Source organism: Equus caballus, chromosome 13 (assembly GCF_041296265.1).
Source record: "Equus caballus isolate H_3958 breed thoroughbred chromosome 13, TB-T2T, whole genome shotgun sequence".
In the NCBI taxonomy this organism is placed as follows: domain Eukaryota; kingdom Metazoa; phylum Chordata; class Mammalia; order Perissodactyla; family Equidae; genus Equus; species Equus caballus.
The window spans coordinates 32,914,055-32,928,257 of NC_091696.1; the positions used below are offsets into that span (position 1 = coordinate 32,914,055).

At 44.3% G+C, this 14,203-nt stretch overlaps 1 protein-coding gene and 2 non-coding genes across 3 annotated transcripts in view; all 3 read right to left on the reverse strand.

Annotated features, from left to right (window-relative positions):
• Positions 1 to 14,203, reverse strand: part of HS3ST4 (heparan sulfate-glucosamine 3-sulfotransferase 4) — a 381,827-nt gene that overhangs the window by 201,127 nt on the left and 166,497 nt on the right. The gene's annotated exons all lie outside the window — the stretch shown is intronic.
• Positions 2,228 to 2,352, reverse strand: MIR8930 (microRNA mir-8930). The gene is given in 1 exon segment (NR_127917.1): positions 2,228 to 2,352. It is a non-coding gene; the product is annotated as a microRNA mir-8930 (primary transcript).
• MIR8945 (microRNA mir-8945) lies at positions 9,263 to 9,384 on the reverse strand. The gene is given in 1 exon segment (NR_127941.2): positions 9,263 to 9,384. It is a non-coding gene; the product is annotated as a microRNA mir-8945 (primary transcript).

Genomic DNA, 14,203 nt, shown 5'->3' on the forward strand with positions numbered 1-14,203 from the left:
GTCCTCACTTTGGGAATGTCACTGAGGAGCACAGAGGACTTCTATCCCTTTTGCCTGTCCAACATCCATCACCTCATTTGTTAAGCGTACCCACAGTTTTCAATTAAGGAATCACTCTTTCGTTCTCAGTGGATGGGGTGGGGCTAGCCCCATTCCGACATCTAGAAGTGGATATGGGACCTCAACTGGGCCATTCAAAATATCCCATCACTATGGCCACAGTGGCTGGTCCATGAATTTGCATGTGACTCAAGGCTGACCAATGAGATCTCTCCCTGGGACTTTGTCTGGAGGGGTTGTTAATCCGGAATGATGTCAGCCTTGAACCAAGAATTGATTCCTCCTTTGCCACCACATTCCCCACGAAACTGAAAGAGTGATCTTTTAAATAGGCAAATAAGATCATATTGATCCCTCACTTAAAAGTCACCCATGACTTCTCATTACACTTAAAATAAGATCTAAACTCCTTACCATGGTCAGAATCCCTGTACCATCTGCCTCTCCCACTTGTTCTCACATGACTTTCCTCTTTGGTCCCTAAGGCCCAGCCATATTGGTCTCCTTTTAGTTATTCAAAGACAGCAAGACGATCTTTGCCTCAAAGTCTTTCCAGGGCTGTTCCTTCTGCTGGAATACTCTTCCCTCCACAGCAGGCTCCCTTTCACTACAGGCGTCCCTTTTCCCATGTCACCAGCTCAGAGAGATTTGCTGTGACTATTCCCTCTACTGTCGCTCTGTATTCCTGTACCCAGTTTTATTGTCTCCATTACACTAGTAGCTGTATGTATGTAAATGTATGATATGATGCATACATTTTCACCTGTCTGCTTGTTTATTCTATCTTCCTCCTCGGGAAATAATTTCCAGGAGATCAAGGACTTGCTGTCTTATTCACTAAAACATGCCTAGTGCATAATAAACCCATAAGAGCTGTTTGATGAACGAATTAATGAATGAATGGATTTATCCTAACTGAGAATAGGGGCAAAAATTTAAAAGTAAATAAGAAAGGAAAGTGGTTCTGAAAGACAGGATTCCTAACAACATCATTGGAGCATATAGACCCAAGTGAGACTGTCTCCTCCCGGACTTTTCGGTTAAGCAGCAAATAAATTCCCTTTTTAGCTTAAGCTGGTTGGAACTGGGTTTCTGTCATCTGCCACCAAAAAACTCTGACTTATACCAAGGGGCTTCATAAAGCCCGTGGTGGAGCCCACCCATGTGATTGCTCTCCTCCTCTGTTTCAACTAGAATATTCCCCAAACAGATCTGGACAATCCTTTGTCATGATGGCTTACGCCTCCTTCCTCTGTCACTCACTGAGGATGTAACACGGCTTAGCTCCAGGCCTGTCACTCAGCAAGTAAGACGAGGCACGATGAGACTCGGAGGGGCTTCTGTGTAGAAAGGCGAAAGGAAGTGTGGTGGGGTCAGACGGTTAACAGATGTGACAGAATCAGGCCCGGTGTTTTTCCTGTGCCTGGAGCCCACCTCGCCCCTGCAGGGGCCACTGGCCCCCAGCTCCTGTCTGCCTTTAAAACAGAGGTCCCACCTCTGGGATCCGTTCTGATCCAAAAGAGAAGCAATTAATCAGCTCTTGTCTCACATTCTACATCAGCATCAGGCCTTGTTTTCTAATAGGTTGACCTATATCTTGTTCCTTCATTTGGGTCTCTGAATTGTTCCTGGCTGGTTCCCGAAGCCTGAGTCTCTGCCTCAGAAACCTTCTTAGTGATGATAATGATAGGAAACACTTGCCTTTAGTTTATCATGTGCCAGGCTCTGTTCTGAGTACTTTCCATGTTCTTAGTTCATTTAATCTTTACAACGATCCAAAAAGATAGGTACTGTTAGCAGTCCCATTTCACAGATGAGGAAGCTGAGGCACGAAGGGTTTAAATGTCCTGCCCAACATCACACGGCTAAGAAGTGGTGGAGTCAGGACATGAGGCCAGGCAGTCTGGCTCCAGAGTCTGTGCTATTAATATTCACACAATAATAACTTAGACTATAAACACCCGTGGTAGATTGGATTTCGCAAAGATGGATGCAACAAAATCGCCATCCCACAGGCTTTTCTTACAATGTCACTCCGCCCTCCCTCTCACTGAGGAGCGAAGTATGTGTTCCCTCCTCTTGAACCTAGAGTATGTGACACTATGTGACTTTGAGGCCTAATAGTAAAAATGCTATGTACCTCTGCCTTGCTCTGATGGGACACTCAGTCTCAAGACCTAGTGCCATGCTAGTTTGGGAGCCCAAACTAGCCCAGATGGAGAGATCACATATAGGAAGTGTTCTGCCTGACACCCCAGCTGAGGTCCCAGCTGTAACCAGCATCACCACTAGCTAAGTGAGTGCAGGTGCCTCCAGATGTTTCCTGCTTCAAGTCAGTGAGTCACTCCCAGGCTTTGCGTCTTTCCAAACAAGGCCCCAGACATCAGGGAGTAGAGACAAGCCCTCCCAAATTCCTTACCCAGAAAATGCATGAGCCTAATAAAATGGCCAGTTGATGCCACTAGGTTAGGCAGTGGTTTGTTACACAGAAATAGTAACAGGAACATCATCCCTTGTCTACAACCTTGTCTATATCCAATCTATAGAGCCCTGTCTCTGAATGGTATCTGGTTCAGTCCCTAATACCCAGTGACAGGTTCATCATATTCTGCTGGCCTCATATGTCAGCCCATCATCCCTTGTTGGACGTGCTGAATGCCAACAGCCAACTTCAATTACCACTTCTTGTCTGTAGTCAGATCCTCGTGACACCAAGTGTTACCAGCTAGACTGAACTTGCTCTCACTTCTGACGCTGTTTCTGACCCCTCAAGTTTGTCCACAGATCTCAGTTTCCTGCCTCATTCTGCCCTAGCCAGCCCCATCCGTTTTCAGGTGACAGTCATGGTCCAGAAATGGAGCTAATCCAGCTTCTTCATTGGAGAGATGTAAAAATTGAAGCCCAGCAACATAAAACAAAACAGTAGCAACTGACATCTCTTGAAGCCCTAATGTATAATACTGAATTCAACCCTCACAAGTTATCCTGTGTAATTAATAACATCATCGATTCCATTATACAGATGGAAAACCTGAGGCTCAGAGACAGTAAGTCATTTTTGGTCATGCAGTTGTGTTAAGCTGCCTCGGTGTCCCCTGAGAGGTCAGATCTCGGAAGGTTGAAGACAAGATACATGATGGATTCCAAGATGCAAAAACCATTGGGTTTTTCTCCTGCAGAAAATCTACCTGATATCTTAACAAGATAACAGCCTCTACCTTGAAAATACACCTTCTATGATCAACACAACTAGGAAATAAAGATGGTCCTTCCTCATGAGTTGGTATGGTGGGTGTGGCTAACAAGATCTGTATTGGCCACATCCCTCCAGTTTTTATTTCTCTTTGTGTCACACTCCAGAAGGTGATGCTCTAAATCTGGGTCCTTATCCTAGGAGATGGTACCAAATCCGTCTTTGATGAGTGTACAATGCCTTCTCATGAATGGAAATATACAGTGGTGGCTAAAAGAACAATCTTTGGAGTTCAAACAAAGGTATAAATACAGGCCCTGAGACTTACTAATAACATGAGTTGTACGACCCGGGGCAAGCTGTGTAACTTTGTTGCCTCCAGGCTCACATCAGCATAGCAGGGATAACAGGACCCACTTCATGGAACTGTTGTGAAGACAGAGTGAGACAATGGAGAGAGCCCAGCACAGAACAAGGGTATGCCCCCAATCACCATTATTATTTTTATTATACACAGAAATGGAACGAATCCTTACTGAACAGAAGTAAGCAAGATCTCACTATATTCTAGAAAAATCACCAAATTATCTCAAACTACAGTATAAACAGTCCATAAAATCCCACAAAGAGGCAAGAAGGCCAGCTCCCAGATTCCCAAGTAAGTGTTCGTTCACACGATTCCAGCCCCTTATTGCGCTCAAGTTGCTAAGAAACACCTTGACACTAATCCTTCTTGGCAATCTCAAGATGCTAACTCCTACAGTTAAATCTTCCCTAGAAAGACCCAGCTTCTGACCTAGAGGCAGGAGATGGGAGCCCTGACCTTCTTAGTCTCCAGTTAAAAGAAAAACCAGTTAGGCAAATGATGATATCAGAGTCCTATACTCCTGGCAAAGAGGAGAGTCCATAAAAGCCAGCGAGAAAAGATTCCATTGTAACCTGACTAATGCATCTCCAGAAGGGTTGCTATCAGCTGCAAAGCACTCCCCATTAAAGAAATCAATTTAGCGTTTGACTTCTCCTCCTGTGGCGCATATTGAAGCGGGATCTGACAAGGATGGAAAACAGATTTGTGTTAAATACTGCCAATAAAGTCTGTAGCTCAAGGTTACAGCAGTCAATGGAAATCCAGTGCCTTGGAAACCCTGGGACCCTCATCCATCAGCTGGAGTCAGCAGCTTTGAAAGGAAGCCGTAGGTCTGGCTCAGGAAGGGGGCTGGTTATCAAGATTGGGTATTTGGGGTCATGGTAACCTGAGATGCTGGTTTTGTACTAGGTCCTTAAAATAGGCCTGAGCTCCCAGGTCTGTGAGCATCTTGTTGGTTTTTCTTGGTTGTAGTGGATGTCTCTTGCTTTTGCTTGCCTAGCATCCATGCACTCTTCATTTTCTATCAATGGCACTCATGTTATCCCAGGAAACAGCTCCTCTTCGACTTCTCAGACTGTGAGATTTGGGTTGAATTAAGCACCCCTCTGGCTCTAAGGTAGGTAGGTATGTGAACTCAGCCTGCCCAATCAGTGCTGGGCAGCCACTCTGGCCCCAGCAAGAGTTTCAGGGGTGTCTACATGACCCAAGGAAGGCCAATCACAGCCAATGAGCCTCAGGCTTGAAATTCATTGTAACTGTTTGTTAAAAGAAGTCATCTTTCTAGGGGCCAGCCTGGTGGCATACTGGTTAAGTTTGCATGCTCTGTTTTGGCAGCCTGGGGTTCAAAGTTTCGGATCCCAGGCTTGGACCTATACATCACTCATCAAGCCATGTTGTGGAGGCGTCCCATATACAAAATGGAGGAAGATTCAGAGAGATGTTAGCTCAGGGTGAATCCTCCTCACCAAAAAAAAAAAGAAAAAGAAGAAGAAATCATCTTTCTACTAGGGTGGATGGAAAAACAGGATGCAAGCCTAAAGCTCCTGAAAACCATCTTATCATAATAAGGAGAGAATGGAATCAGTCCAGAGAAAGACAGACATAAGAGATGGAAAGAGAGAGAATCCAAAGTCTGATTAGATCATTTGAGCTCTTAGAATCAAGCTGTACCTGAAGACCATCCCCTGGACTTTTCAGTTCTAAGATCCAATACGTTTCATTTTTCTTGGTTTTTAAGTCAGAGTTGCATTCTTGTCACTGCAACTAGGAAGGATCTGATGACTCCAACGTAGCTGTATCACCAGATGAGGTCGGCCTGCTTGGACAGTGCCAGGTCTCTGTGGAGCCTCATTTAAGGCCATACTCAGCAATGAGTCACATCTTCCCATCAGACTCATCTTTCCAATGCATGAACAACATATGGGCAGATTATGGGAGATTTCACATGATTCCTGGGAAAGCAGGTACAACACGCCAAACCAGACAAGCAGGTGCCGGTGACGCTCCACACAGCCGCTCTGACTGCTTCCATGTGCTCCGTTCTGACTTCAACACTCAGAGCCTCGTCTTCCTGGAAACGCTGCCCCCGTTTCAGAATCCGGCTCTGCCTGTGCCCAGGACACATCAGCAGCACCTGGGAATTAACATCTGCCTGGGGGCGGCCCCTCACCACTGACCTGCCCTTTGGCAAGGATGATTCTGAGGCAGTTTTTTACCCCATTTCCCAGAGTTTCCCCCACAGGATTAAGTTTGAGGCAGCCACTGTGATAGCTGGCTTACTACTGGCCCACTAATCAGCTGCCTTCCTTCCCTGTATGGCCCCCTCACTCCCTGGTGTGTCCCTGTACCTCCTAAATAAACTAAATGTGCTCAATCAGCGTCTCCGTGTCTGCTTCTGCCTTGAGAGCAGAAATTTCTTCAAGTTTCCCATCAGACACTCCATTATTCCCCTAAAGGAAATTCCTCCCCTAACAGCCTTTATCTCTTAGGATGCCCAGCCTTTTACAAATCCCCTTTCATGATCCTTAGAAATACAGCTCTGCCCTCAGCCTGCATATCCCAGAAAGCTAAACAAAATCCTAGAAGCTCTCACATCCCTCCCACCCACCCCCAAATCTTATCAATATATTCATGCAGCAAAAATAGATTTCTTCCAGAAGGGAATGCTGTTGCCACCCAAATACGATTCACCTATAAATACCAGTGCAAAGGACGGCAGCAAGCACCCGGCTGGCGTCAAAACTGCAGTCCACAGCCAGAAGCATAGCCCGCTGGCTCCCCAGGGTCTGCACCCGCCCCGCCTCTCTCTTTCCCACCTCCTCTTTCACCCCTCTCTGCCTTCCCTTTGGCATTTTATGTGGATCCAGCCACACTGAATTAACTGCTTGCAGTTCCCCTAAAATAGGCCGTGCTGTCTCCTTCTGCCTTTTTAAATGCTGTTCCATATGCCTGAAATATCTTGTCTTCTCAGAGGCTGTGAAGAACTCGCTTCCTTCTCACCCCACTCAAACTCCTGGTTCCAGGACTTTCTCACTCAAAAGAGAGAGAACTTGGTGTGGATTGTGTCAGAAGACTGAGCTTCCTTCAGAGCAAATGATGGAGACAGGCCTGGCGATCACTTGGCCAGACGTTACAGACGGGATTCCAGATTTGGAGAGTGAAGTGGTTCTCGAAGCTGCCGACAAAACACGGCCACCGTTTTAGGCGTTCTGCCAGATGTCTTCAGGTAAACAGCAGTGGATGAGATCAACAGGCACAGGAGGAAAGATACTCTTTTCAACTTTCTTTCATTCTTTCTGATAAAAAAGAGAAAGTCTAATTTTGGTTATTCAGATGTCTTTAACACCTAACATTTGCTAATCTCTCATTTTTAAAAGGCAGAGAATTAATAATATTGTCTTCTTCTCATTGTGTTATGTTTCTAATTCCCTTCCACCTAAGGTCACTGATACTTTTCCTTCTTTTCCATTTATATTCATGATGTAAAGTTTTCATTTAAATGCAGAGTCAAAATAAACAAAGGACAGTAAGTATAGTAACACACACATACACACATCGCTGTGTGACAGGTGCGATACGTGTATATACATTATAATATTATATATATAATTACATATATTAACCACAGGTGGTGCTTGGATATGACAAAAATTTGTAAAAGTGATACCCAAATGAGTCAAGTTCAGGGGAAAAAGCTAGAAGGGGCTGCAGTGGCTACCTTTCAGATGCCTTCTTTCCTGGTACCCATGACATGTTTGGTGGGCACAGCCCAAAAGCTGGTGAACCCCCAAATTCTCTGAAGAAGCAGAACTTCAGAAACTCACTCAAGCTGGTCTTCCCGTCTGCATAAAGGGCTTTAGAAGCAGGTTATAATCTGAACTTTCCCTGCTTCCCTCCTCTTAAGGTGTCTAAGCTGAATTTGCACATTCCCGGATTATTTCGGAGTTGAAAAACCACCGTTTTAGCTACATTTGGCTCCTCTGAAGTACAAGGCAGAGGATGCTCCCATCTTGCTGCAGGCCAGCTGTGATGGAGGACAAAGGCTCCTCTGTCTTTGATAAACAAATGAAGTTCAACATTAAAGGTGCTTTCTGATCCTCGCTTAAAGAGGCAGCCCCAAAGCAAACCAGCCAGACCTTCCTAAGCAGCTTTTGACGTCAAGGTTGAAAAGCAATGAGCGGTTAAGCTTGTCATTTTTATTCTGAAATGTGGCTTAGAGATATGCAAGATGAGGCTTTTCTCTTTCTAACCTTTCTGATTGCTCCTTCTCACTCAGTCAAACTCACTCAAATAGATTTATGGAGCAAGCTTGTAGGAGCCAGGCACTGTGCTAAACGCTGCGGATAAACAAGAGGCTGAAACCACCAAGTGCCTCACCTCAAAGCCTATGCTCCAGAGATTCTAGAAAGGGAAGACAGATAGTAAATACAGATGAACATCAATAAATGAGAAGACCATTCCAGAGGAAGCGATGCTATTTAAAAAATAAAACAGGATTCGTCAAAATGTGGCTGAGGTCCTGTGTGTGCACACGGTGGGTGGTTGGCTGGGGTGGTCGATGATGATGTCTATAATACTGTGATCCAAAACTTGAATAACGAAAGGATTCAACCTCACAGGATCTGAGGGAAGGGTGTTCCTGGTAAAGGAAGATGAATATACAATAGGCCAGTGATGAGACTCCTTCGATTTATCTCTTCATTTACCCTCTTCATATTGACCCTTCTTACATTCCCTCTGATGGGGATCAAGGCTGCCCCAGGGAGAGAAGCCCAAGGCGTCCTGCCCTACGTACTGATCTATATCATCCTCTGGGAAGCATAGGATGTCCTGACTTAATCCAATCTGATTCTTATCCAAAGTTATAGGACCACCTAATAACCAGACCCCACCTGCACTGATATCATTTTAACAATGTTTTTCGTGATCTTTCCTTTGTCTTGTAAAGAAATAACTCAAATACCTATGCCTTATAAATTTAGCTCTAACCCTCAACACGTTGCAGCTCTTTACTGCCCATGGGTCCAGTCCCCCACTACTCCATGCTATTCTGTGAATAAAAGAGCACTACTGCTAGGTCTTGAGAGTCCAGGAAATCTTTCTTTTGACTCCTTGATGCACCAAGCTCGCACCACCTCCACCTCTTTTCACACGGCTTAGAGATGCGGCTCTGGACTGGGTTTGACTCCTAGTTCCATCACTAACTAACCATGTCACTAATCCCTAGGAGTCTTAGTTTTCGCATCTGGAAAATGGTAACAAGAACAATAACGCCTATTTCACAGGATTGTTGTGAAAATACGATGCTTTATCTAAAACGATCAGCTTACTTCTTGGGGTTAATAATCAACAATGGTTACTCATCACTCTAATTTTACTGCTCTCCTTGGACAAACTCCAGAAGACACTTAGGTTCATATAGGCTGAAGGAAGACTGACCTGAATTTGAATTCTGAGTCTCTTCTTGTTTGAAGGAACTTGGGATGGGTTATTGTGAAAGAGAAGCTGACGTAATTTCTTTTTCTGGTTCCAGGTATTTCCTGCAACCCCTTCAATAGCTAGAGCATTCTACACCCACTGACTCCAGTGTAGGGTTTTTTCTAGCAGGTATCCAAAGAGAGAGAGAGTCAGTGCTTGGCCTTTGAGGTTCAAAACAGGCCTTTGAAACTCAAGGCAAGGACTACAGTCTTCAGCAAAAAAGGTTTTTGAGTTTCAAGAGCCCGTATCCGTTGAGTTTCAAAAGACCAAAATCCTGCACTGAACAATAGGCATAGAAGAATACGCTCATTGATCTGTGAGCATGAGGTTTTTTCCCACCGCAAAAAATCTCACAGGCTCAGGAAAAGCAGCAAAAGAGAAACATGAGGGTTAGACTCCTGTCAGGGCACCCAGTGAGACCAGGTCCTATGGAATACAAGAGTTAAGGATAAAATCACAGACAGGAGGGTATACAGGAGCCTCTTCTCACTTCCCAAGGGAGGTCCAGGAAAGTGAACAGGATTCGAGAGTTCTCCAGCACCCTGCCGAGCGTCACCCCAGTAGAGTGGGAATGACAGCCTGGCGTTGCCGATGAAGGAAAGAGGCTGGGGTCCCTGGACCTGGAGGAGCTTTGTGGATGGAGGCTGAAGCTGATGCCTGCTTTCCACCATTCAGGTGAGCACTGTGCACCATCATGTTAATTGCTCTTCTCCTGGGCATCTGGGAAGGACAGCAGCCAGCATCCTTGACAAAGAGAAACCTGTCTGTGCCCTAAGACTTTGCTTAGCACCATCTGAATTACCCCACGTAGACAAATCCCCTTTATGATGGCTCAGAGTAGTCATAAGCCCTCAAGATGGAATGATGGCTCTAAAAATCTAGATGAATCAGCCTTGGCATTGACACTTCAGCGGGAATGAAAGGAACCAGCTTGAGTTCTCCCTAGAGCTAGAAGGACACTAAAGTACGCCTGCATTACACACTTGCAATCAAAAGAGATTTGCTGGAAAGACAACCTACCATCAATAAACTAATGGTCTAGAGAAAAGGCAGCCGAAAACTGCCTGACATGAAGCTGGCATAGCCCTCTGCTTTCCCCTCTCCATTCACCTTCTCACCTAGAACTGAAATGACATTTCAGGAACATAAACTTCTGCGACATAGAGTTAGACAGGGGCACTACGCCCCAGTGTTGCCCAGGCTCATTCCTTTCACTTTCCAAACTCCACATCCAGAAATCTTTCACAGGAGCTCCAACAGCTTACTTGACAAAGGAAGGATGGAGGATACTTCTCAAGGTGTATTCATTTCAGGAACTGTGCATTAGTCCTGGGCTGCCCTCTGAGCTCTGTGGCAAATGGAACACAAGCTAATGGTCACTAGCTTCACTGAGTATATGATGACTCTGTTTACATTTAGATCAATGAGAGACAGGGATGGAAGGTAACTGCCTCAGTTTCCCCAAGGGAGCTCAGTCTTTACGATTCTGAAAGCAAAACCATCTGAAGATACCAAAGCAAAATGTTATGCAAAGCAAAAGGCTACCTGGCCGACTCCACTCAGAAGGAAGAACTTTCTATCAAGACTGCCCCTACAAAGAGCTGTGAGAGCCCAGCCTATGAATCTGAAGGATTTCTAAAATTTTTGATAAAGTCAAGTGCATAGTCGATGTGACTTGTACTTGATATGAACAAGCCCTGTGGGTCACTGAATTTGCTCAGGTCTGAGTTCTGTTTGCCCTCCAAGGTTCTACTGTTCCAGGGAGCGTGTGCTGCTCCAGTCTGGATGTAGACACGAAAGTCCCACCCCCTGGGCCAATCCCACCTTCTAGGAGAGTTTGGCAGAATATAGGAAGCTCAACGATTGCATTTTTAGGAATGTATCCTAAAGAAATAATCATGCACATATGTGGAGGTTTAACTCAAGGATGTTCATCTAAGAATTAACTATAATAATGAAAACTGTAAATAACTTAAATACACAACAACTGGGTAATGATTAAATTACAGGAGATCCATGGGATATTACATTGTCCTTAAATGTTCTGTTTTGAGGAATATTTAATAATGTGGGAAAATGCTTAGGGTATAACATTTTTAAATTATCTTACACGTCGGTACGTGCAAGATTTGCAAATATTCACATGTATAAAGAGGTTCACCAAAATAAAACTGTGATTCTCTTTGAACGGTGTGATTACGGATGAATTTAAATGTTCTTTATACCTTCTGTGAGCTTCCTATCTGTGAGGGTTTAGGACAACTTGAAGTTAGAGGGCACAGTCCCCAAGACTGCCTCACTTCTGACACCAAATGCAAGTTTGATGGGTTCCCAAAAATACCCTAAAGTTTGATAATTCACTAAAAAAACCTCACAGAACTCACTGAAAATTGTTATGCTCATAGTTATAGCTTACACAGAGAAAGGATACAGAAAAGATGAGCCAAAGGAAGAGATGTATGGAGTAGAGTCCAGGAAAAGTGCTAAAAGGGGAGGTCCCGTTGTCTTCTCCCCATGGAGTTAAGGACACGTTACCTTCCTGGCATCCATGTGTGACAATATGCACAGAACAGTGCCACCCAAGGACGCTCCTTGAGCCTCCATGATCAGAGTTCTCGGGGGACTTCACTATGTCAACATGAGGGATTGCCCTTGTGGCTGATCTCAGTCTCAGTCTCCACCCTTCCACCCGTGTCCCAAAGCCCCCACCCCAAATCACATTGTTGGCCTTTCTGGCATGGCTCACCCTTACCCCAACGTGTGGCCATCCCCCACCCTAAATCGTATTGTTACACCACCCAGTGTGACCCCAGGTCCCAAGCAAAAGAAAAACCATGTCCTATCAAGCAGAACACTGGATCACCTCCCAGTAAGCCAAAGACAAAGACCAGATGTCTTGGGCAGGATTGACTCCTTTACTACAAACTACGATAAACAATAAAAGTTACTATGAACAATAGTATTAAGAAGTACTCCTGCATTAGATAACTGGTGTCTTTGAAATCTGATCCTGGACACTCAGGGAAGCCAAAGGGCTGCTTTTGCCCCATCCTTACCACCTGGCCACCACCTAAATGGGCTTCTGCCTTTTCTTGGGTTACACCCTAAGTCCTCAATGGGGATCTGACCTTGTTACCTTTTTGTTATTGTAATTTCTATTCTTATTATATTACTGTTTTTATAATTCCAATTGTAATGATTGCAATCATTGCTATCACGTATTGATTACTGACAGTGTTCCAGGTATTGACTTAAATTTTTAACATGTACAGTCCAGTATAATTTTCATTTAAAATGAATTTTTCAGTATGTGCTATTTTAGCCCCATTTTGCAGATGAGAAAACTGGGGAACTAGGAGGTAAAATTTTTTATCCCAAATCTCCCTATTTAGAAGAGACAGAGCTTAGATTCAATCTCAAATCTGTCTCCTTCCAAACGCCCCTGACTTCCCTTCTGCTCTAACGGCTCCTCTGCTGGGGGTCATCATTCTCTGATTCAGCTTCCCTACTCTGGTCAGTCCCTCATCAATCTAGGGTGAGCATCTAGGAAGCCAGATGGCCACCCATCTGAGGCCAACAATGAAGAAGCCTCCATCACCATATCAAGCCCTTAGAAAGGCATCCCATGCTGATCACAGACCCAGGAGCCTTCTGTCTGGATGCTAGACCCCAAGAAGCAGCTCCCTGTCCACTTCTCTCAAATAATCCCTCCACCTGGACCCAGTTTGCCCCTCAAAATTAAATTCCCTTTGGAGCGTCTGTCCATTCGTCCAGGTGTTCTTTATTGCCAGACATCTAAAAATATTTAAAAAAAAATAATTTGTCTAAAGACAACTTCATGTTAATTTTACATGTCGAATAAACACTGAACAAATCTCGAGTACATTTCAGAAATGCTCTATGTCCTTAGGGACTTCTTCCTCTGTTTACTTTCTTATTTTTTTACTTTGAATCTCTAAAGAGTCAAGTTTTGGTCAATTTTCTTTCTTCAAAACTTATTTTAATTTGTACTGAGACAAAAGGATGCAAAAACACTCAAGATGGAGTTGAATGTCTTGGTCATTAACTGAAATGGTTTAGATAAATTTGCCTGCAAAGGGCTTTCGTGGGATGAGCTGGTCCTCATCTCTGTCCCCTGGCTTCCACTGTTCCTATTTATCTTTCCCTCTAGACTAGCCCTCTGTGAATTTCCTACTTGTTGTACGCTGTTGTAGAAAAGACATTATCCAGCCACTGTTTTGCTCCTGCTCAGGAAGCCAGCTGGTTCTCCTCACTTACCTCCTTGATGGGTGAGCGTCTGTACTTATACCAGTGTGTAAAAAGACTAACTTCCCTCATCCCACAGGACTTCAGGCAGAACTAGAGGAGACTACCCATCAAATACAGCCACCACATCCTCCCACAAAACCACTCAACTATCGCAGAGTCTATAAAAATCCATTCTTGCAATCCTAACTGGAGTCACACTCTTTATTTAAGAGACACACAAGCAGGAAATACCTCCGGGTTGGGATATCTCTATTCATTCCACATGTCTGTTGCTATTTTCACTCTATTATTTCACCTATTAATTTAGCGACCAAGTACTCCAAGAGTTATTTAGCAATTACTGGGAGACACACAGGTCTAACACACTGTGGAGGAGGGAGGAGTCTGACAAATGCCCATTAGCACCAGGCCCAGTAATGACCCCATAATGCTGCCGTGCACTTAGCCAGATGAAAGCAGCTATATATTATGAGGAACTTTAAAGGGTGCCACAAAGCTTAATTAATTCTCAATGCTCTGGGAGGAAAGTGCTTACTCCCCTTTGGGACTCTGAGAACCGCTGCCCAGAGATGGTTGCATGTCAAAATAAAAATCCCCTACATCAAGTTCACCTTGGACTATATAGAAGTGGTTGAAATTAAAGTTGCATCTGGAGCCCTTAGTTCATTCAACAAATATGTATTGAGCATTAGCCACATGCCAGGCACTGTTCTAGGCTGTGAAAGAACAAAGAGGAGCCAGGCAGACATAGTCTTTGACCAAATGAAACTGAGAGCCTCATGGATGAAATAAGCCATTAAGTAAATATATTTCATTCAGTGCCTGATCACACAAAC